The sequence below is a fragment of the Octodon degus genome, unplaced genomic scaffold (assembly GCF_000260255.1).
Source record: "Octodon degus isolate 3935 unplaced genomic scaffold, OctDeg1.0 scaffold00102, whole genome shotgun sequence".
NCBI lineage: Eukaryota > Metazoa > Chordata > Mammalia > Rodentia > Octodontidae > Octodon > Octodon degus.
The window spans coordinates 9,354,081-9,368,684 of record NW_004524678.1 but is presented as its reverse complement, the minus strand read 5'-3'; positions in this window follow the sequence as shown (position 1 = coordinate 9,368,684).

Here is a 14,604-nt window from a genome sequence, read left to right as displayed (position 1 = left end):
TCTTTTTAATTTTTTATTTTTTAAAGAGAGTATAAATTAGAATTAAAACAGAAAAAATTCCAAGTGATACAGAATTTCACTTAACAAAGTAATATGGACAACTTCACTGTGGATTTCTGCTGGTTTATGGAAAGGAGCAGATACTAATTTGTTTTGTCTCCTATTTTCAATTGTTTGTACTTTTTCTCTTCTTAATTTCTTATATATTTCTTACTTTTTTTCTTTCATCTTCCAATTTCACATGCCTACAACTGGTAATATGAATAACTGGTTGGAAAACAGCACTGTTATTACAACAAATGCTGTGAAATTTATTTAGTATTTTCTAACTTCTAAAATTTTCATCTTTTAGGGCTGGCCAAATAGCAGGTGGATTAAAGCACCTGCAGGCAGGTGCAGGGGCTGGGAGTTTGATCCTCTGGCCTGCTGTGCCAGGTATGCCCCTGGGCACGTGAGACTGGGCATGGTGGCACATGCCTGTAATCCCAGCTCTTGGGAGGCTGTAAACAGGTGGATCACTATGAGTCTGACCTAGTAGTGAGACCCTGAACACCACCTTGTAGACCCTTACCTAAAATAAAATAAAATTTTTATCTTTCTTTCTCTCTATTTTGAATGCTTCTGTTATAACTATGATATTTTTCCTCCTATAGTCATGGATCTTGAGAAAACCCAGGTTTGGAGAACATCCATGAAATTACTTGCTGTGGCTTCTCAGGGCTTTCAAAGTCTGATCCTTTATTGAGACTTTGGAATCCAAAATCAAGCAAGCATCCCATTTTACGTGCTGACTGCCTTTTGCATATTTGGTCAAGGTTTTTTCCATGTGTTTAGAAAGTTTCTTTTGAATGTTCCTCCTTTCCCCCCAAATTGATAAACACCCTTACTTTGGCTAATTATCTTCTGGAAGCACAAAGGACATCCCTTCCTTAGTTTTATTGTCTAGGCTTTGCTCATTCTTTGACATTCTTCCTCTAAGAATACTAAATTAAACTTCTTAGCTCAATCACCATCACCGCACTTTTTTTTTTTTTTTGATAGAGAAGAATATGATTTAAAAACACATTGAGAAAATGGAATGGTAATGAACTGCAGTTTTGCTATCCACGTAATATCAATTCTTTTACGCTACCACTTGCTATGTTTCAGAAACCTAATTACATCGACAGAGCAAAGAAGGCTTTCTATTTGGCTTGGAATTCATTAGAATATTAATCCTAGGCAACCCCAGGAAAGAAATGTACAGGGCTGAAATAATAAAAGTTTATCCAGTGCCAGTGTTAGGGGTGGTGTGATTCATCTGGCGCGTGATTTAGCCGTCCTCATTTTCTGAGTTCAACCTCTAAAAACGTCTAGTGTAGGGAACAGAACGAATGAGAGCGAATTAACTTTGCTAGCAGGGAGGGATGGGAGACGTGTGGAGTCAATCCATCCGCTGCCACTCGTTGCTGTGACAGTATTCATCCGCCTGAGCAAACTTCTGTGTGGGTAACGCCAGGAAAATTTATTTCTCGGAGCGAGTTTACTGCTTGCATTCAGGGAGTTTCATCTTTCTGGCAATCAGGATAAATTGTATCTTGGTAATAACATCGTAGCAAGCTATTCTTTACTGTGAGGAGTCGGCAATGACTGTGTCTTACATTTGCATTCATTCTGACAAGATTTACTGGTGCTTGGTGATCTGTAAATTTCAAAATGGCAAACAGCAGCAAAGGTCAAGACGGCAATAATATTAACAGCTTTGGAAAAAGGTTGAGAGACTCGGAAATTCCAGACGTTGGCGCGAGTAAGGGAAATTCAATGAATGTTTGTCATTTTCATCCTCTATTACTTTATCTTGTCTTTTATAAGGTAATTATAGTGCCCTTGTAAAGGAAGCATAAGGTTACAAAGGTCAACAGCGAGGAATGTAGCTTAATCATAGTTTCTATTTTTTTTTTTTTTGCCAGAATCAGTGGCTTATAAAAACACCTGGAAGAGCTGGTGAGAAGATATAAGTCCTTTGAATATTGTGGATTTTGGCTAAGCACTTGGTTAGAATTTTTTAGTTATAGCTCAAGTAGCACTTTAAATTAGCCTCCTTAATACATTCCTCATTGAATGGAAAATTTTGAAAAATATGTTTAAAAATAAAGACATACAGTCACCTTGATTCCTTACCTTACTACAGGAGAAAGTTGTCCCACGTCACACGGGATTTTTTCTCCTTGTGTGAATTTTTTCCCCCATGGTGCCAGAATGAAGGAGCATTTGCTTCCCCTTTTATGTCATCTCTGGCTCCAACAGCATGGAGTCCTCTTGTGCCTGAAGCTTGCAATCTTAATCTGCCTTTCAATTGCATAAGAGCACGCCAGAGGCTATATAATTATGAAGCAAAAAGGTTGCTTTAACTCACATTTTAGAGGCTGGGAAGTCCCAGGATGGGCAGCTAGATCTCACCAGGTTTTTGTGCTGCTTCCACTCGTGGCAGAAAGTAGGAAGGCAAGTTGGCAGTGGAAGAGAGAAGTGGTGCCAAACTCTTGATAGATAGCCTACTCCCAAGAGAAAAGCATTATTCCATTCATAATTTTAAGAGGCAAGATATAACACACCCAGAATAAGAAAAAAAAAATTTTGAGCCACTACAGAGATGCTCACCCAGGAGGCATGAATTCCAGCTACCTAGAGTGAACCCTCTCTCAAATGGCATCAGTAAGGTCTGAATTTTCATATATATTAAAAAAAACACAAAAGTATACAATAAATTGATTTTTTTTAGTTGCATTGGCTGACCAGAGAACATTATCTGGTGGTCAGTCATTTATACATTCAGGTGAGAACTGAAATAAGAAGGAAATGTATTTTAATGAGATTATTTGTTATCTCTATGGCGGGTCTGCAGAAACCTGCCATGCTAGATCAGACCTCCGTGTCTGCAGTCGTGTGCCTTGTGCTTGTTTCCTCATGCTAACCTCATCTTATAAGGTCAGTTGTGTATGCATCGTATTAAATCTTTTCTCAGCCTCTTGAAAGGAACACTTCCCTCTAGCCTATACCTTTCAACAGAGATGCACTGAAATATTTTCCAACACATGAATATTGGGAATCTCTTTCAAACATCACACCCTCTTTACATTGTCCTGTATTTTTGTTGTTGTTGTTTACCTACAACTGTCCCTTTACATGCCATTTTTGACAGGGCGGGGTGTGCGTGATTTCCATGCCTGAGTATGCCCACTGCAACAGATGCCCCACAAGCAATGCTGTGAAAGCTAGGATGTCTGACGGCATCTCGACATCTGTGTTCTTTCTGCTCTGACACCCCCTTTGCTCAACATATAAGAGAAGGGGCCAGATTATTTGAGGACATGGATCCAGAGGCTCCTGTGAGAGGGATTTTGAATAACTTTAATGTGTGGAACATCCAGACTAAAATGACTACAAGTCAGCTGACAACAATAGCTAAAGTTGACCATTTATCCATCTTGAATAAAATTTGAATGAGTTCTTTAGTTGAGGTCTTTTGAAGACAACCAAAAAAAAAAAATTTAAAAAAAAAAAAAAAAAAAAATTTAAGAAAGCTTATAGAATTCTCTTAGGCTTTCACAGAGAGCAAATTGGTCAAGCAATGGCCATGACTCATCCACATGGCTGACACTGACAAAGGATCTACAAACTCAGTGCAGAGTTTCTGAGTAAATCCTGAGGGGATTTGACTGACCTTATCAGATACAAAAGTTACATTTCTTGCTTTATCTTGCTCTCTTGCTTTATCTTGGTCTTAATCATCCAGCAGAAAAGTATAAAAATGAAGTATAAAAGGTAAAGCCATATTAATATGCTGAGCTGTAAAAGGCTCAAGTCAACAACTTCTGACATTACCACTTTTAAAAAAGCCTACTACTATTATGAACTACTGAACTGTATTGGAATATTTTGCTGAATTCATGCACATACAATATTTAAATGGCAGTGGAATACCCATCTCTGACGAAACTAAACCAAAATGGAGAATACAAATGAATGACCATTTTTTATATGTATATTCAAAATAGGATAGATATACAGCTGCATTCTCTTAATTCAGTGAATAGGGAGATTTGTTCTAATAGTGTTTGTGGACAGGATATCATGTCTGCATCTTGTACAATGAATAACCACTAAGACAACAATATGCAATGTATTAATTATTGAAACTGTGCTAGTAATTGGTTTTGAAACTGTCTCATTGCTATTTGTTTCTCAATAAAATTATTTTTAAAAAGCTCATAAATATCTGAATCTGCTGCATGGGAGAAAAACTGAGTGATATTTGTCCTGCAATTAAATGTAGAAGAAGTATAACCAACAAACTTAAATAATATTGAGAGATCAGGTATAAAGCCTGCTGACTTTTGCTTACCAGGATGGGGACAAAGTCATAAAGTAAAACAGAAAACTTGGCTGTGTTTCTCTTTTATTTTATTGTTTTAAGCCTTCCAGACCTCCTGGTGACAAGTGAAGGCTTTCCCTGCTTTTGAATGCTTACTATTTCTCAAATAAAAATCTTAGTCTCTGTTCATAGAGTCATCACTGATTAGATTCCAATAGCGATTTGGTCCCACTAATGAATTGGTGGAAATGCTCTTGGTTTACATTTCTGTCTGTGATCCTGCCCCTGTTTGCCTTTCTTAGTTCTCCACATGCTCTGAGTTTTCTAGGTTGTCCCTGAATTATTCCTGGTATGGCGACTGGAGAGGCTGTGTTCTGCCTTTTTGGTCAGGACAGTAGTATCCTGAGTGGTATCTAAGCCAATGCAATGCTTACGGTGTGCTGAAGGGCCACACCAGCTGTTCAGGGACGCAGCTCAATGTCCTTTCTGGCTCAAACTGCTCATCATCTTCCTTTTGAATCATTTCACATCTGCTGAGACAGAAGCCTTGGTGACATGGATGGGGAGTGAAAACAGACAGATGTATCTGCTCATTTAGACACTTGTAACTGCTAGCATGCCTGGTGTCATAATGAATGGGAGAATAACAAGGTATTTCATTTGTGTACCTCTCAGTGTTTCCAAATTCCTGAAATTATTTATTTATTTATTTATTTGTACTTAGTACATAGTCTACAGGGTCTCACTACACAGATTGGACTTGTAGTGATCTTCCTGGTTTTCTAGCCTCCCAAATGCTGGGATTATAGGTGCATTACCACACCCAGTCTCAGTCTCAGTCTCAGTCTCAGGCTGCCCCAGGGGCGGAGCCAGCACAGCATGCTGGGATTGAACTCTGGTCCCTGAGTCTGCTTAAGCAGGCGCTTTAATCCACTGAGCTATCTGGCTGGCCCTAAATATTTATGTTTGGGATTAAGACGTGAGAAGTTAGAAATTATAGAAATTTCTGCAGTCTTAAATTATTTTTAAAATTACTCAGATTTTTTATCTCGCTATGAAGTTCTTAAGACTATATACAGTAATAAGAAATAGTAATTTAGGAGAATTGACAAGGATCATAGCCTAGAATGAATATTCTAACCATGGAAAATGACAGGTGACAGTATTGGGTAGTGTTAGAATAATTCACATTTGTATCACCTAGCAAGATTAAAAGCAACACAGGAATCTCCCATGCAAATTGCAAATTTAAAGACTTACTTTGCTTCCTTTATTGATTATATCTTGGGAGCTCACTCAGAGGACTTGTTTACAATATATTGTACATGTAAACATATTAATATTATATTTGCCAGAGTGACGCATCACTAGGGGCAAGCCTGAGTACACTTCTAGCAAGGGAAGAGCAATAAACAAGCCTGATGGAGCACATCATGGCTCTCTTTCTTCTTGCTTCTGTCTGGAATAGTTATTGAACAAGTATGAGAAAAAATTTCTTCTAGAAGAAAAATTTGGAAGCTATATAAAACATTGGAAACAAAAGTAAGAAAGTCATTAACAAGAGAAAAGAATGCTACACTTGTGATGTTGCTTTTTGACTTTTCTGAATCCATTTATGTTTTAGTTTTGTGCGGGCCTTCATTCCTTCAAATCCTTTTTTGCCATTGGCAGTTATAGCTCTTCTTTTGCATAACAGAATACTACTCTTGTGTGAGTTTGATGTGCGTGCTTTAAATATGTGATGAGTGTAACTCTTCTCTCTGCCGCATCAAGAATACGTGCCTCACGAGCACGGGAGGAACACACTTCAGATGCATTAGTGGGACTAGGTTTGAGTGAAAGCCATTCATTTCATACCATCCAGCACTGCTCCTTAAAGGAGAGGAAGTTGACTATTCAAAATCATTTTTAATCCACAGAATTTTTGCCAGTGAGCCACTCTATCATAGGACAGATATGAAAACTTCACTGTCTGTGGCACAAGTGGAATTGTTTTAGGAATATGTTAGTAGACTGTATGAGTGATATGATTAAAAAGAATCTGTTATGAGAAGTTTTCTAAGAAATTCTTCAAATTTCAATCATATATGGTGCATGATTCATTATAATTATCAATGGTCTTTCTACCCTTAAAGGAGAAGCACAAGAACTCAACGACTCTGTTGTTTGTTTTGTATTTCTTTAGACAGTTTAGCCACAGTTGAAGCTGCTGCTAATTTTGGTCCTAACTTATTTTGCTATCAAATAAATAATACCATTTTAAAATAATTTGTTCAGCTACTGTGATTTTAAGGTTTCCATTTTTGTTCACTGAACAAATTCTTAATTATCTCAGGGCAATCGAAATGCTCCACAAATCTTTGTGCAGCAGAGTTATTTCTGTGAATAATGTACAAACGAACCTCTTGGGAGCCCATCTATATTGGAAAGGTTTACTAATGGGCTGCCTCTTCCCGCTGCACATATGCTTCTTTATAATTTACGGCAGCCTCCAGGAGCTCTGTCTAATCCCACAGCCCTGTCGCACATCACAGCACTCGGCCCTCAGCTGCCCAAATCCCTGTCTGGGAACTTCCACTTGCCTATTTCATTTTTGCCTACAATTTATGACATTTTGTTTCTGTGGTTTTACAATTTCCATTTACTTACTTGAGCTCACTATGTGTTAAGTTTGATGTCATTAAAACCTTTAGCTAGCTACCTTCTTTGAAAGAGTGGGTTTACATTTTACATTTTACTGTTTGATCTGACACATGGATTATTACACTTTTTATAACCACCTGGCTGGCTAAAGACGAGAAGCAGCTGGGCTGCTCTGAGAGCATCTCTCATGGCGCTTCCTCCCGTCGCTGTGTGTTCCCACCCACCGTTGTGACAGCTCCCCGGCTACCTCTGTCTTGTGGCTGTGTCTTCCAATCAGGATGGAGGTCTTTGGGAATAGCACTTACCTTTTCTCTGTGTGTTTATCCTTGGATTTATGGAATGGAAGGAAACCAGATTAATTCCACTTTACTCTTTCAGTTCTTGAAGAACACTTTCCAATAGGCTGCCCTCATGCTAGCTTAACTTAATACCTTCTCCATTAGGGGGCTCTATGAAGGAGTTAGTTGGCATTGTTGTTTTTAGTTTTTATATTTCAAGCTAAAGGACTATGTTTAGAAATATGTTTTTAGCATTACTTTTATTTTCTAATATATTTTATTTCTTTCCTAAATATAGTCCCCTGTTCGATTTTAAAAAATCTTTTATGCTATTTTACTGATTTGTACCATTCCCATTGTTTCTTTCACCTTATGTCCACTGAAACATAAGGGAACTACATTAGCTTTGGCATCTGAAACTGACAGACTCTAGACCTCTTTCTTTCAAGAAGAAAGTATCTTTTTGTAGTTAGTAGAAATGTCTTCTTTCAGGTTGCGTTTACCGTATACTCTGTAGTCACCTCAAAAGTGGTGATGGGACCAGAGGAAGTACAAGAACTCTGTCACTTTCTTCCTGATTTTGATATGAAGCTAAAAGTGCTTTAAAAGTTAGCTTATTCATCAGAAAGAAAACTACGTCTAGCCAGATGCCTGCAGAGATAGAAACGGGATTGAAGCTGTCTTAGATACCATGGGATTACCATGGAAATAGAGCACTATGGGCATAATAGCTGATTTACATAGATAATACAACATTCTCCCTTTCCTATTAAAGTTTTTGTCAGGAGAAATGATTAATATTATGACATTTTCTTTTTCATTATATTTTCTGTGATGAGAATATGAAACTGTGAAATGCCTATTGCCTTTTATGAATGATAGCTCACTGCAGCAACATTTTGAGTTTTTAATTTTGGCTATATATTGTTGGCTAACTTTCTCATTTGATTTGACTGTACAGCTTTCTGACTGAATAGTTCAAAGAGTTAGATAACCCAAATGCAGATTTCTAAGAACCTATAATTCAAAGGAACCATCAATTACATAATGCTGTTTTCCTATTAAAAGAAGGTTGAGGTGAGACATGCTAATATCATGACATGAACTATGTTCATTGAAAACAGGCATTCAGGGGCTGGTGAGATAGCTCAGTGGTCTAAAGCACCTGCTTAGGCAAGCTTAGGCAGGTGCAGGGGGCTGTGGTTTGATCCCTGGCACCACATGCCATGCCAGCCCCATCCTCAGGGTGGGCCGAGCCCCCCCAAAGGTATTCATTCAGTTACATGAAAAGTAAACTGATATCAGCTCTACTCAACATAATCTATTGCATTTTTCTGCAATAGATTCAGTTGGAATCTGTGTCAAATCGTTGCCATGTTGGGGAGAGCTCATCTAAAGAGGTGACCAGTAGATTATATTTTCTTACAAAGAACGTGTTCATATCTAAGATTGTGTTGTTGTTCTGGACTTACAGCTATGTAAATGAACTCCTAAATCTTAGAGCTTAGACTCTTATTTTAAAAATTAAACAGAAGGCTTGACAAGCAAATATTCTGTCTCTTGGTACTTTTTTGTATAAATATTGCTGGGTTTAGTTTTTTTTTATGTTAGGCTCTTATGCTAGAAGCACTGACCCTGGGTCTGCTGCCCTACATGTAGTGTTTGGGAGAATTAGGAAAAGGGTTTCTAGGAAGGAGAATGAGGAAGAAACAACCTTTTTTTTCTGTAGGGTGATTCAGGCTTTTGCCACAGCACAGAGTTTAGGAAGCAGAAAATGGGTTGGATTTTGGTCTCACTGATATTCTCTGCCACATCTTTTTGTGCTTTGGGCAAGTACACAAAGCTAGATATTTTAATCTTGCCACTTAAAATTGACCTAACATTTAACGTGTGATCATATATATATATATATATATATATATATATATATATATATATATTCCCCCCAGGCTATGTTTCTCATTGCTGAGACAAAATGCCCAACACCCAAAGTTAAAGGAGGAAAGTTTATTTTGGCTCACAGTGTGTAGAGGTTTCAGTCCATAGTCAGCTGACTCAGGGTGGTGTGGCATAGGGCAACTGCAGAGGATAAGCAGTCCATAGCCTGGCAGGCAGGAAGCACAGCAACAAAGCAAGGGACATTTTCCTTTTATCCCATGAAGGCTACACACTTTTTGGGTGGTACACCGTAGCCAGGGTGGGCCTTCCCGTTATCCACACCAAGAACCGTGATAAGCCAATCAGTGGGCTAATTTAGTACCACATCTCCTTAAACTCAGTATTGCAAACCCTAAATCCACCTCTTCCAAAAATCTCTACCTATGTGTGCATGAGGCTTTATGGGGACATATAGATACTAGCCGTAACATATGTGTATGTAAGAGGTCTATTTTAGTTAATCTACTCTTGTTGCTGGGGCAAATGCCTGACACCCAAAATGAAGGAAGGATAGGTTTATTTAGCTCACAGTTCCTGGAAGTTTTAGTCCATACTCAGCTGGCTCCAAGGCAGAGTGGCACAGGGCAGAAAGCATTGTTTATTGTAGCGGCAAAGAGCGAGAAGAGCCAAGTGGAAGAAGAGCAGCAACAATGGCAACAGAGAGAGGAAGTCTGTCTCTCTTATATTATATTCAGGCTGGGGGAAGTACTCCCACCCATAATCCTATCAGCACTAAAACCCATAATCCCAGTGGATAATGAGTTAATCTCAAACTCTAGACGCCCCAGCCCCATAACTGCATGAGGTTCTGGGGGGACAACTAGACACAGAGCATAAAAAGGCCTAATACTATTTCTGCAAATATTGTCTATATAAAAAATAAAATTAGACAAACCAGGTGGCAGTGTAACAGGTGTGGCAACGTGGGACCCTTAAAAGCTGTTACAGACAAGTGGCTTCTCCAAACTTCCCTGTACCTAAGACATTACCCTAGTCACCACCCTCTCCTAGGTGCAAGCTTCACGAAGGGACAGATTATGCAGACGCTGGGCCTGGAGAGTGTCTAATTTTGGTTTCCATGGGGCAGGGAGGGAGCAGAAGACGGCCGAGAGTGACAAAATGGGCCTCCATACCCATGTATCCTGTCTCGTATTCCTATTCTGCTTTATTTCTTGCTATAAAAGAAGTTACATACCTGTAAACAGAGAGATGGTGATTTGAGGCAAAGTGAGGTCCCTCTATCTCTGAAGAGCTAGTTTTATTTTTATTTTATTTTTTAAAGTATTTAGTTCAGGGTCTACACGGTCTCACTGCACAGATTGGACTCATAGTGATCGTCCTGTTTTCAGCCCCCCAAGCTCTAGGATTATAGTCGCTTGCCACAATGCCCTGTCTCAGTTTCCATCTCAGCATGCCCTGAGGGCAGGGCTGGTATAGCATGAACAGCTAGTTTTAAATAAAACAGGTTTTTTTTTTTTTTTTTGGATAAAAATAAATGATCTCCTTTGACTTGATCAGTGGCAAGCAAATCAGCCTGAAGATAGAGACCTGAGCAGGTGGTAACAAAGTATAGCGAACAGAACATGGACTGGATTTCAGTCTCACTCATACTCTGCTGTATCTTTTTGTGCTTTGGACAAAATGCCTTATCTAGATGGTAGCCTGGCAGTTAAAATTGAAGCAAAACTTTGTTTTTGTCTCTATTAATGACATACATCTAATTTCTAGCCTTGAAAGAGATCTAATTCTATTTCCACAAAGACTGACCATGAAGTAATAATAAGCAAAGAGGGTGACAGGAAAGATTTAGAAGTGATAGAAAAGATTATATGGCATAGATGGTGGTGCTAGTTTTATTGCTATATGCTTTTCTCCAAAATCATCAAGTTGTATACATTACAGTGGATAGCTTTTTCTATGTCAATCAGACCTGAATAAAGTGGTTACATTTTAAAACCTTATTATGCTAATGACATGTCTAGAGACCCGTTATTACCTTTTCTCACATAATGCTTAAGAGAACTTCACGTTGAGAGAATACCTTGGCATTATTTGTTTTATGGGCTGTCTGGGGCCAGTGTGAGTGGATACTTACTGTGTGGAAGTGAATAGTATTCAACTGTTTTTCAGTAAATGACAGGTGTGTGATACTGTGTATCTTTACAGTGCTTCACAAATGATAGCTGTGCTCCCTCCAGTTTATTTTGCTTTGGTTATTGGTGAAGAGTCTAGCAGGCATGTTGTATTAATTGCATCATTATTGCAAGATCTCAGGGTTAAAGGCCTTATTTCTCTTGCAGTCTAACGTATTAAGGACAGCTCCTCTCAACATGAATGAATCTAAGCAGGTGTTGATAGTCTCTGTGATCCAGGTTCTTACCTACACTTACCCAACAGCTGTAAGTGCATTTCTTGTCATTTAATGTCAATAAGTTGAGTATAATTTAATTGATCCTGTATTTGGTAAAGCAGAGAAATGTGTTCATTATGGTGATGACCCTGAGTCTGAATTGGTCAAGGGCCTCGTCTGGTTCCTTCCTGCTGTCACCACGTTGAATATATTTTCAATAGATGATGAATTAATAAATGTTAATTACATCACCATTAATTTTTTATTAAGTATAAAACATACTAACATTTCACATTTACACTAGGACTAGATGGGACGTCTAAAGAACAACTGGAAAGTAAGTCAGGATGTATTTTATTGAATTTTTGAATCCATTATGTGCTTCTTTCTCTGAGAATGCTTGTAAGAAGCCTGCAGAGAATAGGTCAATCCGTACCATAAATTAAGGGAATAGAAAATATGGCTGAGCTAAAAAAGGAGAGTATTTTATGCTCACTCTGATTAATGATCACTCATTTTATCTTCATATCTGGTTCCTTAAAGAGGCTGGAGAAAAAATGTTCACAAAAATGGATACTGAATCAAAAGAAAGCCTTCCACTTTCAGTAAAACTATATTATTAATTTTAATGTATATTTTTATATTAGCAGAATATATTTTCTGGCAGGCTGATCATGTGGCATTTTGGGGGGTCTAAATGTTGAAGACATAGTGAATTGTATGTTTACAAACATACATAACTGTATAAACTGTGTTTGCCAGAACTATTTCTGCTTTATTTTAAGAATACATGTTTTGTGAGTTGTAACACCAATTTTCTATACTTAAGAAAAATCCAAGAGGTTATGGGCTGGATTACCTAAAATCACACGTGTCCAAATCAAGCAATTATTAGCATTTCTGGGCTGATAATTACTTGGCAAATATTTGTATCTCTGCAAATATTTGCCAAGTAATTATCAGCCCAGAAATGCTAATAATTTTAAGTAGCATAGTAAAAATACTTCTTCTTCTAGTTCAGGGGCTGGGATATTTATATAACATTTTGGTGGGGAGGTGGATTTTAAATCCAGATGTTGACAATTAGGGCAAAGTGTAATAGGGTCCCAGCTTGCATCAGGAAGATAGTCCACACTGCAAGGTCTGAGCAGGAGGAGATTAATGAAATCTTGACGGTGATGGTAAGCTGTAGAAGAAGGACCAGAGACCTGAAGTGGATATTTGAAGATTGAGGACTTATCAAGATTTTCTATCATTTTCCTATAAATTCTACTTGACTATTTCTTGGGTTAGTTTGTTTGATTACTGCCAAGTCAGTCTCCATTTGTTTGAAATCAACCAGTTGACTCTTTTCATCTTGTGGCTGTGTTTATGGAGCATTTTTTCAGATGGTAAGAGCAAAGTTAGTAAGAGAAAAGACTTTTTACACTGCAACTTCATATTTTAGCTCTGAGCTGCTCCCTCTCAGTATTGTGCACACAGCCGTCTGTATTTGTGGATTATCTTTAGCGCTACATAAGGGCTGGGAAAATTTCTCTTCAACACTTCTCATAAGCTCTGGATGCACTAGTGCCTTATTGAATTCCATGTTAAGATTTTATGCTCAATTCCGCTGAACAAAATGAGAATGATGTCCTTTTCTGGAAAGCTAATAGAATGCATTCGAAGGAGTAATTTTGAAAATTTGGACGTCAGACCTGTGAGAACAAAATGTGGAACAGTGGAACAAATATTAGACTTGCAGTCAGAAGACTCAGGTGTGGATTTTGTTGATTCAATTTATTTGGTCCATGATCCCAGTGAGGGCATTAACTTTTTCAAGGCCCAGATTATGGTCTGGCAGAAGTAGCTATTAGTAGAAGCCCATTTATCACATAGGGGAGGCCATGAGATTCAAATGAGATAAAGAGAAGACCATGACTGCACGCATTTGCAGGTCACTTCGTTAGTCTTGTGGTCCTAAATTATAATCCTGGTGTTTGTATGCCAGGGTTTCTAAAGCTGGACTGTACCTCAAGATATCCTTTATTCTATCCTGCATGCCTGGAAATAGATAGGTAAGGGGATATTGTTTCAACCTATGAATGCAGAAACTTATGGCAGAGAATATAAGTGACTTGTACATTGTCACATAGACTACAAGTGGCTGAAAATTAAGGCTGGCATTTTCGTATCACATCATGTAAGCTTTCCTAAATCATCATGTACCCCACAGGAGCAGAATATTTTTAGTGTCCAATTGTCTTTTACCTTAAAAGAAAGAAATACAATTGCTTTAAAGTAGTTATTTGGAATGCATATAATAGTTGCCGGAACTTGTGACACAGAACACCTATAATTGTACTTCTTAGAACAATATTCAGTTTAATTTAAGCTATCATTAAAATATAAGAAAGTCTGTATTTGAAAGGGTTGAGCTTTTGTTTAAACCTGAGTTATGAACGTCATTTAACATTCTGCAAGGTTGCTCATCAATGCCAGATTTGTGGAAATCAGAAAGGGTATGAGTATCTTGTAAATAAGTAGTTAAAGTATTTACAAAGCTTGCTAATTAAAGTGATTGATACTACTTAAGTAAAAAGGAACATAAGCCTTTCTTGAGCATTCTTCCCAAGTGATTCAGGAAGATCAATGGAGCTCAGGCTCAGGTCGTTGAAGGTTGTAAACGGGGTAAAAATTAGCTTTATCCTATTTTTAACTCACTTAATCTCAGTGGATTTAGGAAACTTAGACAGGTGCGTGTGCAGAAAATCAACAACTATATTTTATATTACTCCTTGGATGAGTTGCTATTCCAGCACTGACCAAATGACTCAAAAATATTGAACAAAATAAAGTAGGATTACTAAACAATCAGCAGAATGTCTTTTAGTTCCTGTTCTAAGGGTTGATCCATTACCTGATTTTATTACTAATTGCTACAAGATGACACACAATATCTTGAGCTCTGCTTGACTATTTCCTTTTCATCTTTCTTTCTTTCTTTCTTTCTTTCTTTCTTTCTTTCTTTCTTTCTTTTTTAGGGAAGGATCTACAGGGTGTTC